We start from the raw sequence: 17,430 nt of genomic DNA on the forward strand, positions 1-17,430 counted from the left end.
ATCGGGGAATATATTTGGGCAGAACAGACTACACAGGTGTCACTTGTTCCCTGGCAAAGCCTCGTGCACACGCCAACGTTTCCGGAGAAAAACCACAGATGCCTTTGTCTGCTCCACTGAAATCCTCTGGGCTGCAGGAACAGAGGATTTAGAAGGAGAGAGATTTTGCTATAAGATCAGGAGCGTGGTGGTTGAGTGAGCGAAGCCATGTCCCCCTCTAGTGGCCAGCTAAGGGCCTGCTACTTCATTGATGAGTTACTTGTTTAGCTCGAGTGGCTGGGCCAACTCCCATTGTGGGAAAACTCCCGCTGGCTTTAATGAGAATTAGCTCACATGGTCAATCCTGACGGCCCAGGTCTCAGCTGACAAGCCATCGTGAGCCATCCCAGAGACAAGCAGTGAGAGGAGAAGCAATGTCCCCCCATCACCACCAAGAGGCAGCAGCTCCCCTCTCCTCCCACAACTGCCCCATACATCATGTATTTAGGATACAAAGGTGGCACAAGTGGGGGAGATGGCAGCTAAGTATGAATGCTGCCATGAAAACCAGCCCCTCCCTTCAACAGGTGCTGCCCCAAGCGGGTTTCAGCTCCGTCGCTACAATGGGGCTCTACAAAGCAGGGCTTCTCCTGGCTAATGCACTAGTCCAAGGCAGCTGTCTCCCTCCCAGCTCCCTCCTGACCCCCCAGATTTTATGTTATATTCTTAAGCGCCTCCCCCCAGCACCTGTGAGGCCAGAGACGGCTCGGTGATATCCTAGAGGGCTCGGAGACTGAGGGGATTAGGCCGATCTGAGGGCTGGGACGGGGGGAGGGGGGATGTGGATTAGCGGGCCCCACAGGGCTTCTGCTGTTCATTTCATTCATTTTAACGTGAATTTACTGCTGATGGGCGAGTGCCCGGCTGGCAGCCCCGAGCCCGCAGTCCGCACCTGGGAGCACTGGGCCAAAGGCCCACAGCCCAGGGCCAGCGTGAAGACAGTCCTCCTCATGGCAGACACATTGGGTTCAATCCCCAGTGTCAGCCAAGGGAGCAGCTATTGCACCTACAGAAGGGGAGACGCCGTCCCCGCTTTGCTGAGTCTTTTCCTCCAGCACCATCCCCAGCGGCTGGAGCAGGGAGCCCCAGAAAGGCTGTTGCTTCAGGCTAAGAACTGCAAGCTGAACACTGCTGCTGGCATGTGCTTCACCCTCCCCGTCCCTGACCACTGCCCACCCCCCACCCCTCTGTGTGCTCTTCCTGTTGGAGCCCTGCCCTGGCCCGGCCACCCATTCGGCTGGTTGTAAGCCGGCCAGTCCTGGTGTTCAGGGCTTGTCCCCTGACCGGTCCAGATAGAAAATTAGTTGTGGGTTTGTACCGAGCATGGGACGGAAGCCGCAGCTATTCCGAAGAGGGCGCCGCTCCACGCCTGCCGGCACACCCTTGCACCGTGTGGGCGGGGTCACACCAGCAGGGGGGCGGGGTCACACCATTCTTGGCAGTAGCGGAACGTCCAGAGTTCTGGGGATGTGTCTGTTGCCACCCTACCGACCACAGCGCTGGGCCCCCCCTGGCATCTCATCATGCCCTGCCCAATGGTCTAGTCCACCCACCTGTATATCGCAGGCCACCAGCACCACCCAGCCCCTGCACACTAGACCAGCAACCAAAAGCACACTAAATACTGCAGCCTAGGCTATGACATGCCACAGGCAGAGAATAGGAGGGCCTGAGGGGCACCAGAGCCTGAGATCCCCACAATGGCAGGGAAACAATTACATGAGATACACCTAGATAATCCTGCAAGTGATCCGCACCCACAAGCTGCAGAGGAAGGCAACCCCTGTCCCCCTTCCCCCAGCCCTGAGATCCCTGCCAGTCTGACCTGGGGGAAACTCACACACAGAGTTGTGTTCGATCCTGAGCATGTGAGCAAGAACCAGCCAGCATTAAGCACCTGAGAGAGGGAATGCTCAGTGCCACCTCAGGTCCCTGGCCCCCCATCTGCTTCCATCTCCAGCCACGGCCATCCCTCATGCTTCATAGGAAGGAGACCAAAAACCAACCCGGAATACACTGGAGGAGATTTCTTCCTGACCCCTACAGGCGATCGGCTGAAACCCTGAAGCATGAGCGTCAGGAATAAAAGACGTACACCAAAAGCGAGTCCCAGGACTGCTGAGCCATGCCCTCCAACTCCCCTGCACAAACAACCCTGTCATACAATAATACTCATTGATTTGTCCTGCTCTCTCTCAACACTAAATACGTTGTTTGCCCCCACGCCTGCTGTTGGGAGGCTGTGCAAGAACCTCACCCCTCCTTCTGATTCCCCATGTGAATTTGCTCCCAGGCCAGCATTGTCCTTCAACAGCTCTCCCCATCTCCAGGCAACCACCTGAAAATTGATGACCCATTCGACTGGTCTCTTGTTCCACATGGAATTTCCACTCGCACGCTCCCTCCCTCGCTGGCTTGTGATCTTCCATGAATCATGCGGCCGCCTGCCTATGGGGAGTGGAGCCAGCATTGCTAGAGGAAGCAAAGTAGAGCAGATCCTTAGCTCTGAAACAAGGACTCCCTACCCCCAGGCAGGTGCCCAGGGATCACTTTGGAGCATCCTGGGGGGGCTCCAGGGAAGCTGAGTTTGCTTGTTGGTTAAACACCACCTCTGCCAGGCACCTGATTTATTGCTCAGCCCCTGGGTGCTGGGTGCACTGTCCATCACTCTTCCACTCCGTACACCTTCAGCACCCCTGTGAGGCAAGTCTTGGCTCCAATCCCTGTCCACATGTGTCACTGCTGCCTGCCACAGGCACACAGACCCTCCCACTCCAGAATGCCCTCGAGCTAAGGGGGAGTCTCCACTAGCTGTTAGCAGTAGAGGGGCTAGGACACACAGCCAAACAGCTCCAATTGCACCTAGGAGAGGGCCAAGTCATTCAAAATCCAGGTCCTGCCTCCCTTCACTCATCTCAAGCAGCACTTTGCTTGGCGAGGAACCCCACCGCTAGAGGCACTTTGCTGCATGTGCTATTTTCCAGCGAGGTAAAGGTGCTCAGTAGCAGAGGCAGGACCAGAACCCAGGTCTCCCGCAGCCCAGCCTGGTGCTTTAACCCCTAGGCCACACCCTCTTTCCCATACACCCTCCCCTTCCGCGCTGGCTTTTCGGGATGAGCTTGGGCTTTGTCTACGGTGCCAGGAGAGAACCGCCCCGGCCTGAGCTGCCACCCGCTGGCGCCTGAATTGCGCCAGCTAACGGACTCTCCGCAGGGGCCGGGCCGGGGTCGATCTCCAGCTTCGGAGCCGGCACCGAGCTGAAGCAGCGAAAGATGCTGACTCAGAAGCAATCAGCGATGCACAGCTGTCCGGGGGGCGGGGCGGCTGCTCTCCACACTTTTGCCTATGAATGTCAGGATAAATCCCTTTCCCCAGCAGTCCCCCTCCCGCTCACTCCTAAACAGTTGGCCCTAATGAACATACGGCCCAACAGCTGTACGCGGTTATGCATATGCATGGCTCTCTCTATATTTATACCCCTCTCCAGCGATACTGGAGATCACAGCTGTCGCTTTTCTTCCTGCCGAGCGCAGCGCCGACGCTCCCGCTCTTCGGAGTCGGGCTTGACCTATTTTGCAGGCAGAAGTTTTTGTGCGATGATGATTTACCCAGTTGGGGCTTTTGATTCTGGCTGAAACATCTTGATTGAAGGCAAACAATGGCAGCTTCTCCAGCGAGCGGCGCCGCGCTTTGCTGACACCGCACGACTGGGCCGGGCCAGCTGCGTGGGGCAGGTCTCCCGGGCTCTGCCGCTGGAGCAAACGAGGGCGGGCAGTGCCCTGGGGAGATACACCTTACCACCAGCTGCGGAGGGGGTTGCGCTCCACTGAGAAATGCAGGCAACCTGGCAGCTGCCTGCGTGTTGCAAGGAGCTAGACTCTGCGCAAAACCCATGCTAGATGCTTTGCAATGATCGTGGTCTGTAGCCTTACCTGTCCTAACCAGTCTCTTTCATTTCCCCTTCCAGATAAGGCCCAAGCTCCGTATATCATTAGTCTGTTATTGGAGAGTGGCCCGGCTAAGGCCCAGACTGGGCACAGCACTGGTCTGTTATTGGAAGGCGACCCGGCTAAAACCCAGACTGGGCACAGCGCTGGTCTGTTATTGGAGGGCGACCCAGCTAAAGCCCAGGCTGGGCACAGCGCTGGTCTGCTATTGGAGGGTGGCCCGGCTAAGGCCCATTTTACAGCCTGGGATGGTGAGACACAGAGCCAAAGCAACTCGCCCAAGATCAGACACAGAACTCAGGTCACCTGACGCCAGTCTGGACATTAACCACAAGCCCTGCCTTTCTCTCCTGGGGAGAAGGGCTTTGGGGCCTCATCCAAAGCCCAGGGAAGTCAATGGGCCTCTTTCCCTGGCTTTCGGTCAGCCCCCGGTGTGCTGGCTTCGAACGTGTGACCTAAAGGTCTACAGGCAGCCCGAGCCCCTTGCTGGTCCCTGGGACACCCACGAGCCACTGCAGAAAGCCCCGGCTGGCGTGTCAGGGGCCCAAGGCGCAGGGCTGGGTTGAACAGTTTCCTACTGCAGAGGTCAGTTGTGACCACAGAAGCCGCAAACCGGGGAGGCCCCGGTGCTCAGAGCTACCCGGGAAGGGACGCTTCCAACAGCTGTTGTCTCCCAAACAGCTGGGTGACATTCCCAGCTCGAGGGGCTGTCCCTGGCTGGCTTCTCCTCTAACAAGCCTTCTTTTGAAATCTAGTCACAGCAAAACGGTTCTAAGATTGCCACAGCGTCAGTATCTGCCGAAGGAATCCTGCCGTAGCCTCAGGAGCCGTGGAACGAGTCCCCTCCCCACACCCCGGGCTCTGCGAGGCTCCCTGCCCCCCCAACTCACTACTTCCAAAGTGAGAGGGCGTGTAAATCTCCTAGTCCCCGCTGGGCCACTCCACAAACGGCTGCAGAGCTGGCAGAGTCGCTGCTCAGCTGAGACCCAAGTACACAACAGGGTGTGCATGCGTGTTGTGCCCAGACACCGTGCGGGGGAGGTTGAGATTGCAGGCAGGATCGGAAGGCATTGGCAGAGGGCATTGGCAGCGCATGGTGTTTAGCAGAGGAGGAATGGGGGGGCCCCTGGGGAACTCCCCTCCACCAAGCTGCAAAGGAGCGAGACAGAGGCCTCTCTGTGCTGGGTTTGTCCATCTCCCTGGGGGACTCTCCTGGCGTGTCTGTCCTCACCCCCCGCACGCCAGGCGCAGCAGGTCCCAGTGTTACTTGGCCCAGGTGGGCTTGGACAGCCAGGAGAACATAAGAATGGGCCAGACTGGATCAGACCAAAGGTCCATCTAGCCCAGTATCCCGTCTTCTGACAGTGGCCAGTGCCAGGCGCCCCAGAGGGAATGAACAGAACAGGGAATCATCAAGTGATCCATCCCCTGTCGCCCATTCCCAGCTTCTGGCAATCAGAGGCTAGGGACACCATCCCTGCCCATCCTGGCTAATAGCCATTGACGGACCTTATCTAGTTCTTTTTTGAACCCTGTTATAGTCTCGGCCTTCACAACGTCCCCTGGCAAGGAGTTCCACAGGTTGACTGTGCGTTGTGTGACGAAATACTTCCTTTGGTTTGTTTTAAACCTGCTGCCTATTCAGCTCCCCCTCGCCCCCAGCGATCCACCACCTTATGAAAGGGGCCAGGCTGGTAGCCGCACAAAGGGGGAATTAAACCCATTGGCGCCTTCATTCCTCTCCTAGCCCTGCAGCAAGGCATTGGCAGCATCCGGAACTGAGCCCAGGTCAAATGGCCCAGGAGCCCCCTTTGCTCTGACCACTAGGCCACACTGCCTGCCCGAGGGAGCGACGGGGAGGGGACCCCGTGCCTTGGGCTCCACTCAAAGTACCCCAGCCTCTTTGTCTACTCCCTAGAGGAGAAGGCCACCACGGGCCCAGCCCTTGTTTGGCTGTACAGGGCTGGGGCACACCCCTGGATTTGTTGCTTTGTCCTGCCTTTCCTTGACTGGTGTTTTTAGCCCCACTGAGTCCCTGGAGCAGCGGTAAAAGCATCTAATGCCCCTGGCCAGCACCCAGCCACTGGGCAGCTGTTTAGGTAGCAGGGAGCAAACCTCTAAATCCTTCGGCCTCGGGCCAGCCTCAGACAAAACCAATTGTGGTTGGTTTTGTTTGAAGTGTGTCCTTCATCTCTGTTTCTACGGCAACCAGGCCAGTTCACCTCCTGGCCCAGATGTAGCAAAGGGAGCGGCCAGGGGTTGGAGAGATGCAAAAAAAGGGATTGAAAAAGAAAAAGGAGGAGGATGGGGGAAGGGGGAGAATCAGCGTCTGGCTTCTCAGTGCGCCTTCCTTGTTCTGGAGCAGCCGGCTCGGGGGCCCGGTGGAGAGGGTGCTCCCTCGTTGGGGGACCCGTCTCCCAGCAGCTCCAGTGCGAAAGGATTCTGCTGAGTTTGTGCCTCGAGATTTATTTTTTAAATCGCGGTCACGCATCAAAATCTTGGTGGGCTCGCAGCTTGGGCCGCCCCCAGCTTTCCCTGGGCTCAGATCTTCTCGGGGAGTTGACTGGCCTCCTCCCCCACCCCCCAAAATATCCCTCCGCATCATGTTCTACGTCATGTTCGACTGAGCTCCGTTTGTTCGGGGGGGGTTGCTCTAAAGAAAGGAGGTGCTGGCCCTTTAAATGAGTGTCTTTCCGCAGAGCCTTGACATTCAAGTGCTCCGCCACTTGCCCATGTGGATAATCTGGAAACTGAGGCTGGAATGTGCTGAGCGGGATCCGATCAGACAGAGGGAACTGGATCTAAGGCAGGGGCACGGCGGAAGGGCTCTGGCACGGAACAATGACCCAGTGAACACCACTTTCTGGCGTGAGCCACCACAGCAGCAGAGCCTTTGAACGTGAGCTCAGAGCTCAAACGTCAATCGCCCTGACCCGGCAGAGTTCAGCCTCTGGAGAATGGCACTTCCAAGTGCTGCAACCCAGGGACAAGGGATCCCGGGGATAGGGTGTGATTGTGCTCCCAGACCATCCCGAACGTGTGCCGAACCCAACTCCACAAAGCCAAGGAGGGGAGCTAGGTATACAAATTCTTCAATCCCACTTCCCCCACCAAGAGTTTCAATGACTCCACTTAATGTTCCTCTCTACACCTGGCTTTCCACAATTTCAGTATTTCAATCAATTTGCAAACATATAGAAGATAATAAGGTGATAAGTAACAGTCAGCATGGATCTGTCAAAAACAATTTGGGTCAAACCAACCTGATTGCTTTCTTTGACAGGGTAACAAGCCTTGTGGATAGGGGGGAAGTGGTAGACATGGTATATCTTGACTTTAGTAAAGCTTCTAATACTGTCTCCCATGACCGTCTCATAAACAAACTAGGGAAATACAACCTAGATAGAGCTACTATAAGGTAGGTGCAAAACTGGTTGGAAAACCGTTCCCAGAGAGTATTTATCAGTGGTTCTCAGTCATGCTGGAAGGGCATAATGAGTGGGGACCCTCAGTTCTGGGTCTGGTTCTGTTCAATATCTTCATCAGTGATTTAGATAATGGCATACAGAGTACACTTAAATTTTGCGGACGATATCAATCTGGGAGGGGTTGCAAGTGCTTTGGAGGATAGGATTAAAATTCAAAATGATCTGGACAAACTGGAGAAATGGTCTGAAGTAAATAGGATGAAATTCAATAAAGGACAAATGCAAAGTACTCCACTTAGGAAGGAACAATCCGTTGGACACATACAAAATGGGAAATGACTGCCTAGGAAGGAGTACTGCGGAAAGGGATCTGGGGGGTTATAGTGGACCACAAGCTAAATATGAGTCAACAGTGTAATGCTGTTGCAAAAAAAGCAAACATCGTTCTGGGATGTATTAACAGGAGTGTTGTAGGCAAGACACGAGAAGTAATTCTTCTGCTCTACCCTGCGCTGATTGGGCCTCAACTGGAGTATTGTGTCCAGTTCTGGGCGCCACATTTCAGGAAAGATGTGGACAAATTGGAGAGAGTCCAGAGAAGAGCAACAAAAATGATTAAAGGTCTAGAAAACATGACCCATGATGGAAGATTGAAAAAATTGGGTTTGTTTAGTCTGGAGAAGAGAAGACTGAGAAGGGACATGATAACAATTTTCAAGTATGTAAAAGGTTGTTACAAGGAGGAGGAAGAAAAATTGTTTTTCTTAACCTCTGAGGTCAGGACAAGAAGCAATGGGCTTAAATTCCAGCAAGGGCAGTTTAGGTTGGACTTTAAGAAAAACTTCCTAACTGTCAGGGTGGTTAAGCACTGGAATAAATTGCCTAGGGAGGTTGTGGAATCTCCATCATTGGGGATTTTTAAGAGCAGGTTGGACAAACACCTGTGAGGGATGGTCTAGATAATACTTAGTCCTGCCAAGAGTGCAGGGGACTGGACTAGATGACCTCTCGAGGTCCCTTCCAGTCCTATGATTTTATGATTCACTAAAGGCCAGTTGCAATGCTGCAGTGCACGGACAGGTGATGTGATGCCAGCTGCTCATGGAAGAGCAATGGGGCACTGGTGAATCTGGGGTGCGATGAGTCCAGAACGATGAACACTGTGTGTTAGAGTGGAAGACCACAGACCCCATAAGGGTGAGAGCTCCATTTAAAGGGCTATACACAATTTACCATACACAACTGCAGCTATTGTGGACAGATAGACTTATGAACAATACAGGGTACCCTAAACTCACTGCCAACAGATTGTGCTCTTTAGAGACACCCACCACCTACATATATACAGATGCCACCTCTATTACAGACAGCACTGGTAGCACCTTTTATTAAGGATGCCTGACACTTTCCATTATAAGTCCCTGTTTTCAGTTGCTTATAACTTTCCCAAAGATGAACCATTTGGACTGAAATTTTCCATGCTAAGTGTCTGCCCCACACTGAATATGTATTTTAAGTTCAGCCAAAATGGTTCTGCCATTTCTGAGAACAAGGCTAGGGGAAAATTCAGTGTTTCGCTCATGTTAATATAATTCTTGAGACCTTTTCTTTACAAAGCTCTAGTGCCCCATGCTTGGGAACTGCAGGGACTTGAAATTTGAAAGGGGGTGGCCTTTGGGTCAGGGATGTGCCTTTTGCCATTCCCACAAACATCCACCCACATTTAGCCAAGTTATAGTAGGCTTGGAAGCATTTGATTTTTATCAATAAATGTCGGTAAATATCAATTTCACTATACATGCACAGACCAACCAAATAAATATTTCCATTGATAATAATTAAGGCTACGTTTTAGTCACGGGTATTTTTAGTAAAAGTCATGGACAGGTCATTGGCAGTAAAATAAAATTCACGGCCTGTGATCTGTCCATGACCTTTACTATATACCCCTGACTAAAACTTGGGGGGACACCTTGGAGGGGGTGACCCTGGGGGCACCCAGATGCTGGGGCAGCAGCCTGGGGAGAGGCGGGGCCCCAGGAGGTGTCGTGGGTGCTCGGGCGGGGGGGGGTGTTGGCTGGGTTGGGGCAGGTTCCCTACCCAGCGGCACCCTCCAACTCCTAGCTCTATGTGCTGCCTCTGCTCTGCCCCAAGCCCTGGTTCTACAGGTCTCATTGGCTGGGAACCGTGGCCAATGGGACCTGCGGGGGGCGGTGCCTGCCAGCAGAGGCAGCATGTGGAACTAGGAGCTGAGGGAGGGGAGTTCCTGTTGCTCTTCTGGGGAGCCTCCCCCCAGGTAAGCACCACCCTGTACCCCGATCCCCAGCCCTGAGCCCCCACACACCCAAACTCCTGCTGCTGGGGGGGCAGAGAGCTCAAGACTGCTCCAGCAGTGACTGCCGGAGCTGCTCAGGTGCCCCCCGGGCCAGCCACACGGGCCGCTGCAGAAGTCACGGAGGTCACGGAAAGTCACGGAATCCGAGACTTCCGTGACAAACACAGAGCCTTAATAATCATAGAAATTCACTGACAGGCAAAGTAAGAAAAATGCTGTTTGAGAACTTATTAGGGCTTGATTTAAGGATATTTACTTTGAATATTTTGACATGCGATGCTGACAATTAGTGTTTGAATGGTTAGAAAGCTTCCACTCTTCGAATCGCAACGCTTACTGTCATTAAGTACTTATTGTCCGCCCCGCCGCAACTGTGAACATTTCCATCGGTAAATATCAAAATAAAAATGCTTAAAACCCATCACTTTGAGCAACTGTGAAAATTTAAATCAATCAAAATGGGGGAAAATGCTTAAAAATATCAGCCTTATCCACTGAAATGATCAAAATTGAGTTCTGCCCAGCCTACTTATCAGCCGCAGAAAATGCTGCATTTTGTAGATGCTCAGTAGACCTTAGATTTTAGCAGCTCGGTTCCCTGAAGACTTTGTCCACCTGGGCATGCTCCAGCCTGCGGCTGTGTCCGCCTTTCCCTGCAGTTGCAGCTCCGGGCTGCTGCCGGCCATGCTAGGTTCAGGTGGGGTGAGCACCTAATGGAGAGCAGGGAGCCTGCTGGGCCCAGGCTGGGAGAAGGAGAAAGCGGCCTGATGTGACTGCAGATGGAACAAGAGAGGGACCTGTGGAGGGCGGGTGGGGGAGTCGATGGGGAGAAGGCACCTGCAGGGGACGGCAGGAAGGACTGGGAATGGAGGCTGGGAAAGGGGGTCGGACGGGGACTGTTTGGGGAAGGGGAGCTAGGGAGGGAAATGTGGGGGGGGGGGGACTTGGAGCCAGTACATTGGGGGAGACTGAGATTGGCTGGGTGGGGCAGAAGGGATCAGGCTTAGGGGAAAGGGTCAGAAAAGTCTGTGTCCACTACAGCAAACTCCCCTCCAGAGCCTGGAATGGAACCCAACAACCCTGAGTCTCACCTTGTCTCTGCTGTCAGCAAATAGGCGTGAACCACCCTGGCAAAGTTCCACACAGAGGATGACAACCTACTACTGCTATCGGTTACTCCAATAGCACAAGTGGCAGAAGTCTGTACAGTAGATCTAAAGGTTCCAACCCTGCTGATAATCCACATGGGTGTCAATATAGCACCACATGATGGAATTCCTAGTTTTTTCAGTTTGCTTTTTTTAAAAAACCTGGGAAATTACACAGAACCCCACCCCCCGCACCGCCTTGTGCTTATCCCTTATGATCCAGCCTTTAGTTACATGATCACATACTGGTTTTCCACAGGATGGCTCTGCTCCAGGGAGGAGCCAGCGTTGTGAAATGGAGATGGTTGTTTGTAGGGGCCGCGCCGTTGCAGGCGTTGGAAGGGGTGTAGCAAACGAGGCAGAGGCTTGCAGGCAGAGAGAGAGGATGGTCTCATGGTGAACGCAAGTTGAACGCTGCTCCGGAGATTTGGATCCTATCCCTGCCTCTCCTGGGCGATTCCGGGCGAGTCACTTAGACCCAACTTTTCACAGGTTGTCGCTGGTGGTGCGTCTCTCAGTTTTGGGTGCCTGGCTCTGATTTACAGAAGTGCAGAGCGCTCACAGCTGCGACTGAAGTCAGCGGGTCCCCGGCTTTCAACATAGGAAGTATCCTAAGAATACTCTGAAAAATCAACTTGCAGGGCTCAGATTAGGCACCCCAAATGAGTGGGTACTTTGGACCTTAATCTTGGTGCCTCAGTTCCTGCCTGTACAATGGGGACAATAACATAATGCTCACCTTACAGGGGGGGTTGAAAATAAATCCCTTAACGTCTGTGAAGCACTCGGGTACTGTAGTGATGAGCCCCGTAGAAAAGTGCATGAGGAAACAAACCTTCAGAGCAAAGGTTGAACAGCGTGTGCGCGGTGAGGCCAGGGCCACGCATTGCATGGGGAGAAGCCCATTGAATAGCTGCTCATTAAGGGAGCACTGGCCATTCTGGGCACTGAATGAAGCAGGGGTCCTGTGGAAAACACAGTGTGATCATGCAATTAACGACTAAGTCATAATGCACATGCACAAGGGGGCTGAATTAAGGTCTGTCTTGTCTATTCAGATGGCAAGATCCTTGGGCAGGGCCTGTCTCTTCCTCTATGTTCGTACAGCACTGAGCACGAGGAGGCTCTGATCTCTGTCGGGTCTTCTAGGCACTAGAAATAAATAATAAGGAGGGGACCTGGGATTGCCCAGATCAAAGCACCGGCCCACGACGTTGCGTCTAACAGCAGACAGTACAAGGAGAGATGGAGACTTGAGGCAGGAAAAGCTATTGCAATGAGCAATCTATAGCCCAGTGCTTCCACACAGGAACCCCACCACATACCCAGCCAATGCAAGAAGGGATAAAATTCCTCTCTGTGATCCATCCGTCTCTGGGCCCCATCAGCAGCCTGGCTCAGTTCTATTTGAAAATCAGGCCTTCGAGGTTTGGGCCTTTTTTTTTTTTTAACGGTGTTAAAACAACAAACCAAAGTGCTAAGTACATTATGGGTACATTATGCAAAGCGATGCAAATTGCAACATAAATCAAGCTGACAGTCAAACTAAAAGTTGCCAAGAAAAGCCCTCACGTTCCCTCTGGACAGCGCTTCGTGAGCAACCGAGCGTATCTGCTGATGTCAGTTGCATAATGGTCTTTGGATCAAGAACCGGGCAATCCTCGCTTATTACCGCATTCCCTTCTCCCCAGAACCTCGCTCCACCTGCCCGGTGCAGAGACGCCTGGCAGAACATAGCTGCCTTTCCTTTCCCCTTGGCTATCAGGGAAAGACGCGGTGCAAATACACCTCTACCCCGCTATAACGCGACCCAATGTAACACGGGTTTGCGTATAGGGCGGTAGCAGCGGGGCTCCAGCGGCGCTTTAAAGGGTCCGGGGCTCCGGCTGCTGCGGGGAGCCCTGGGCCCTTTAAATCACTGCCGGAGCCCTGCCGCCCCTACCCCGATATAACGGGGTTTCAGCTATACCACGGTAGGGATTTTTGGCTCCCCACGACCGCGTTATACCGGGGTACAGGTGTACCACAGGCAGATGGAGCGACTGATCCCTAGAGCAGTGGGGGAGTTCCTGCATTGTTATGATGCGGAGCGGTGCAGTGAGATCAGTACCGGTAACCTCGCACAGGGCTTTATTTTCTGTGATTTGTTGCAGAGAGGAGTCAAGGACTGGTTATAAGCAGAGCCCTGTATATTAATTGGGCAGCTTTGGAACTCACCCCACCCAGCAGAACTATGAACCAGAGTCTAACCTTTCCTGGGGTGAGGTGAGGGGAAGAAAATGACCGGCCCTGAGAGAGTCTTCCAAGCAGAAAGTGATTCATAGAGTTCAAGGCCAGAAGAAAAGAAAAGAGACGGCTAAGGGTAGATATGATAGAGGTCTATAAAATCATGACTGGTGTGGAGAAAGTAAATAAGGAAGTGTTGTTTACTCCTTCTCATAACACAAGAACTAGGGGTCACCCAATGAAAATAATAGGCAGCAGGTTTAAAACAAATAAAAAGAAGTATTTCTTCACACAACGCACAGTCAACCTGTGGAACTCCTTGCCAGAGGATGTTGTGAAGCTAGAAAAGAACTAGATAAATGCATGGAGGATAGGTCCATCAATAGCTATTAGCCAGGATGGACAGGAATGGTGTCTCTAGCCTCTGTTTGCAAGAAGCTGGGAATGGGCGACGGGGATGGGTCACTTGATGATTCCCTGTTCTGTTCATTCCCTCTGGGGCACCTGGCATTGGACACTGTCGGAAGACAGGATACTGGGCTAGATGGACCCTTGGTCTGACCCAGTAGGGCCATTCTTATGTTCTTATGTTCTTAAGGGTATCCAGGCTGCATCTGAAGACATCAAGCGATGGGGAACCCACCACTTCACTTCCAGGTTTTCTAACTGGAATTTGCCTGGCTTCAGCTTCCAGCCACTGGGTCTTGTTCTGCCTTTCTTCACTAGATTACAGAACACCTTAGTTCCTGCCATTTCCTCTTTGTGAAGGGACTTAAGTGAAGGGAGTGAACCTAACAGGTAATGATCAAGTGATCTCTCTCCTGCCATCCATCTCCATCCTCTGACAAACAGAGGCTAGGGACACCATTCCTTACCCATCCTGGCTAATAGCCATTAATGGACTTAACCACCATGAATTTATCCAGTTCTCTTTTAAACCCTGTTAGTCCTAGCCTTCACAACCTCCTCAGGCAAGGAGTTCCACAAGTTGACTGTGCACTGTGTGAAGAAGAACTTTCCTTTATTTGTTTTAAACCTGCTGCCCATTAATTTCATTTGATGGCCCCTAGTTCTTATATTATGGGAACAAGTAAATAACTTTTCCTTCTTCACTTTCTCCACACCACTCATGATTTTATATACCTCTATCATATCCCCCCTCATACCTCTATCATACCCCCCTATGGACTTATCCACCATAATCAAGTCACTGCTCTGTCTTCTTGTTGATAAGCTAAACAGATTGAGTTCTTTAAGTCTCACTCTGAGGTATTTTTTTCCAGCCCTTAACATCATTTTTCTGGCTCTTTTCTCCATCTTTTCCAATTTTCCAACCTCTTTTTGAACATGGGGACAGCAGAACTGGGTGTCCCTGTCACAGAGCTCGTTGACTTCTTGGGCACGCACCAGACTGAACCCCGCCATGTGCTTTCAGCCTCAGGAGACTCAACGGGGTCCATTCACTGCCCTAGCTTGAGGGCTCTGGGCACACTCTCGGGGCGCAGAGCTCCCTGCTGAGATCTCCACAGACCAATTGCCTCACCCCGGGACCAGAACTGGTCCCCAAACTCCCCATAGCTTCAACACCCCCACCCCCAGAACTCAGCCAGGCAGGCATTTTTGAGTCCACAGGTTAAATCTTCGATGGCACATGATCGGTGTAGCACATAACAGGTGCCTACGCACGCCCAGAGACTTCGCACAGGATCCTAAAGCACCATTGCTCTTTACTTAGGAGAGAGAAAGGGCAGAGAGTACAGATCATTTCGAAAACAACACCCACCCATACCGCAATGCCCCTCGCTAGCTCACCCTTCCCTTGGAAGTCCCTGGGGGTGGGCTGAGTTCGGGTAGGAGGGTTCCCTCTCGCCTTATCACGCTCCTGCTGCAGCTCCCCTCTGCTTGAGCTGATGAAAATGGCCAAGGACACCAAGCAGAGCAACTCCTGCTTTCTTACAACCTCCCAGTCCCTCTGTCAGGGGCCTCCCAGAGCAGCATCAGACCCGACCAGGTGACTTCTCCCCAACAAACCTGTTCTCCTGGGTGACACCCAGGCTGTTGTCTAGGATGTTTGTATTTGAATAGCAGACCAGCCAGATTTAATAACCTGGTATTGTATTACTGGTCCTTGGGACTTCAGTCCACCCTGGGGATAAAAGGACAGAGACGGCAAACAACTGCACATTCAAAATGAAGTTTGCACTTTGGCCAGGATACACACAGAACATTCATAATCCCACACAGAACTCTCAAACTGTCCAGACAGTACAAAATCTTCACAATCGCATTCCAGTATTGGGTCTCACCGATGAATTAAAATCACCTCCCTGCGCCTACTCACCCCTCCCTTGTTCGTGCACCCAAGGATCACATCTCCTTTTGGCCACGGCAGCACAGGTCAAGTTGCTTGCCCTCCTCCACAAATCTTAAATCCTTTTCAGAGTCTCTGCTTTCCAGGACAGAGTCCCCCTATTCTGTAGGGCTGGTCTGTGTTCCTTGTTCCTAGGTGTATAGGCGGAAGAGGTGTGAACTTCTCCCATTCATCTCAATGGGGTATCAACTTGGAAACAATTGTCTGGTGAATTGTCTGGTGATCACTTAAAAGTCAACTTGTTATCTATTCCAGTGCTGATCCTTTCAGCTCATTGGCATGAAGTGCCCAGCCCTGCTGACGTATGCATGTGGCACATTCGGATTACACAGAATCTCAGTTTGCATTCTAACAGGTATGTTTCTAAGCGGCGCGGTTGGGAAGTAAACCTGGAACGTGTGAATGGAGCATAACCAACGCAGTGATGTCTGCCTGAGTCTGCAGACAGCCTGAAAGAATAACTCAGGGAGGTGTGAACAGGCCAGCCCCCATTAATCCCACTGGAACATTAACACTGAAGTCTAATGAAGACACATAAAATGTCAGCATTAACTATTTAATTGCTCTTCGTTTTAGCAGATGGAATGGGGAAGGGAAGAAGCCCACGGGGAAGGAAATGCAGGAGGAAGAAAGGAGTGACACACAGACAGGGAAGAGGAAGAGAAACAAAGGGCAGGAAGAGCACTGGCTCTGAAGGGGAGCAGACTTCCCATTAAGTGGTGCTGAATGTGAGAGCAAAGCACTGAACAAACGGGCGATGGAAGTTTAGGGACTTTATTCCGTCCCTAGTCTGCCCTTGCTCTTTGTGCAAACCTCCCATTGACGTCTGGGGCAAAGTCCTAAATTATACTCCAGGCCATGCGCCAGAGCTTGGAGCTCCAGATGCCTCAGTTCCCCATCTGTACAATGTCCTACCTTGCAGGGGGGTTGTGAGAGGAGATATACTAAAGATAGTGTAATGGGGACCAGATAAGTTCCATACACCAAGCCAACAGGTAGTGGCATCATACCATTGTAGCTCCAGCAGGTACGTCTGCCACCAACACCCTCTGGAGAGAGGATGAGGGAGCGCGGGAAGAGAAGGCTTCCCCTTGAGTTCCTATCATTGTCTGGTTAAGTAACAGACTGCCTGGCACCCGCCAAGTCAGCAGTGGATCAGAGGGAGCGCCACATGGTTGGGAATGCTGCCGTCTCTTTCTCGCTCTCACTCAGCCCGCGGACAGGAGACAGAAGAGCATGTCCTCGGGATGCTGCCGAAGGCTGTGCTGATGACTCAATAGGGAGGCAGGCACTCTTCCCTCTTAGCTCGTAACACACAGATGCCTGACAAACCAGGGCAGGGAATGCCGTGCTGCTGGGGGTGAATGTCAAACCAAGGGCCTGGGCAACTGAGTTCCGGGAAGATCCCAGGGCTTCCACCCCGCAGAGCAAAGGTGCTCCATGCAGCGTCTTAGCTAAATTCCAGCTCGAGCGATCGCAGCGCGTTCTGAAATTCCTCAGCCACTGCCACGTTAGCGAGGGAGAGGGCCACGTCAGGAAGAGGGAGCACGGCCTAGTGGATAGAGGCGCTGGACTAGAAATCGGGAGACCCGCATTCTAAACCTGGCTCTGCCACTGATCTGCTGTCTGTGACACACCTTGGGTTACTCTGTTTCCCATCCAACCCTTTGTACACCTGTCTATTAAACTAAGCTCTTTGGGGCAGGGACCGGCAACCCCAGTTTGTAGTGTAGACATGGCCTGTGAGTTTGTACAGCTCCTAGCACAATGGAGCCCTGATCCCCATTAGGGCCTCTAGCTACTGTCTCAAATCTAAATAAAAACACACTATTGTGTTGTGGGGCTATCAGTTGTTAAGCAGCTGCAGTGATCTTTATATATCTGCAAAGTACTCTGAGGTAGGAAGGTGCTGTATGAAACAATAATCAATCTTGGG

The 17,430-nt window shown here is 52.4% G+C and overlaps 1 protein-coding gene across 1 annotated transcript in view; it reads right to left on the bottom strand.

Annotated features, from left to right (window-relative positions):
• Positions 1-17,430, bottom strand: part of SFXN2 (sideroflexin 2) — an 88,533-nt gene that overhangs the window by 66,725 nt on the left and 4,378 nt on the right. The gene's annotated exons all lie outside the window — the stretch shown is intronic.

This window comes from Chrysemys picta, chromosome 7 (assembly GCF_011386835.1).
Source record: "Chrysemys picta bellii isolate R12L10 chromosome 7, ASM1138683v2, whole genome shotgun sequence".
NCBI lineage: Eukaryota > Metazoa > Chordata > Testudines > Emydidae > Chrysemys > Chrysemys picta.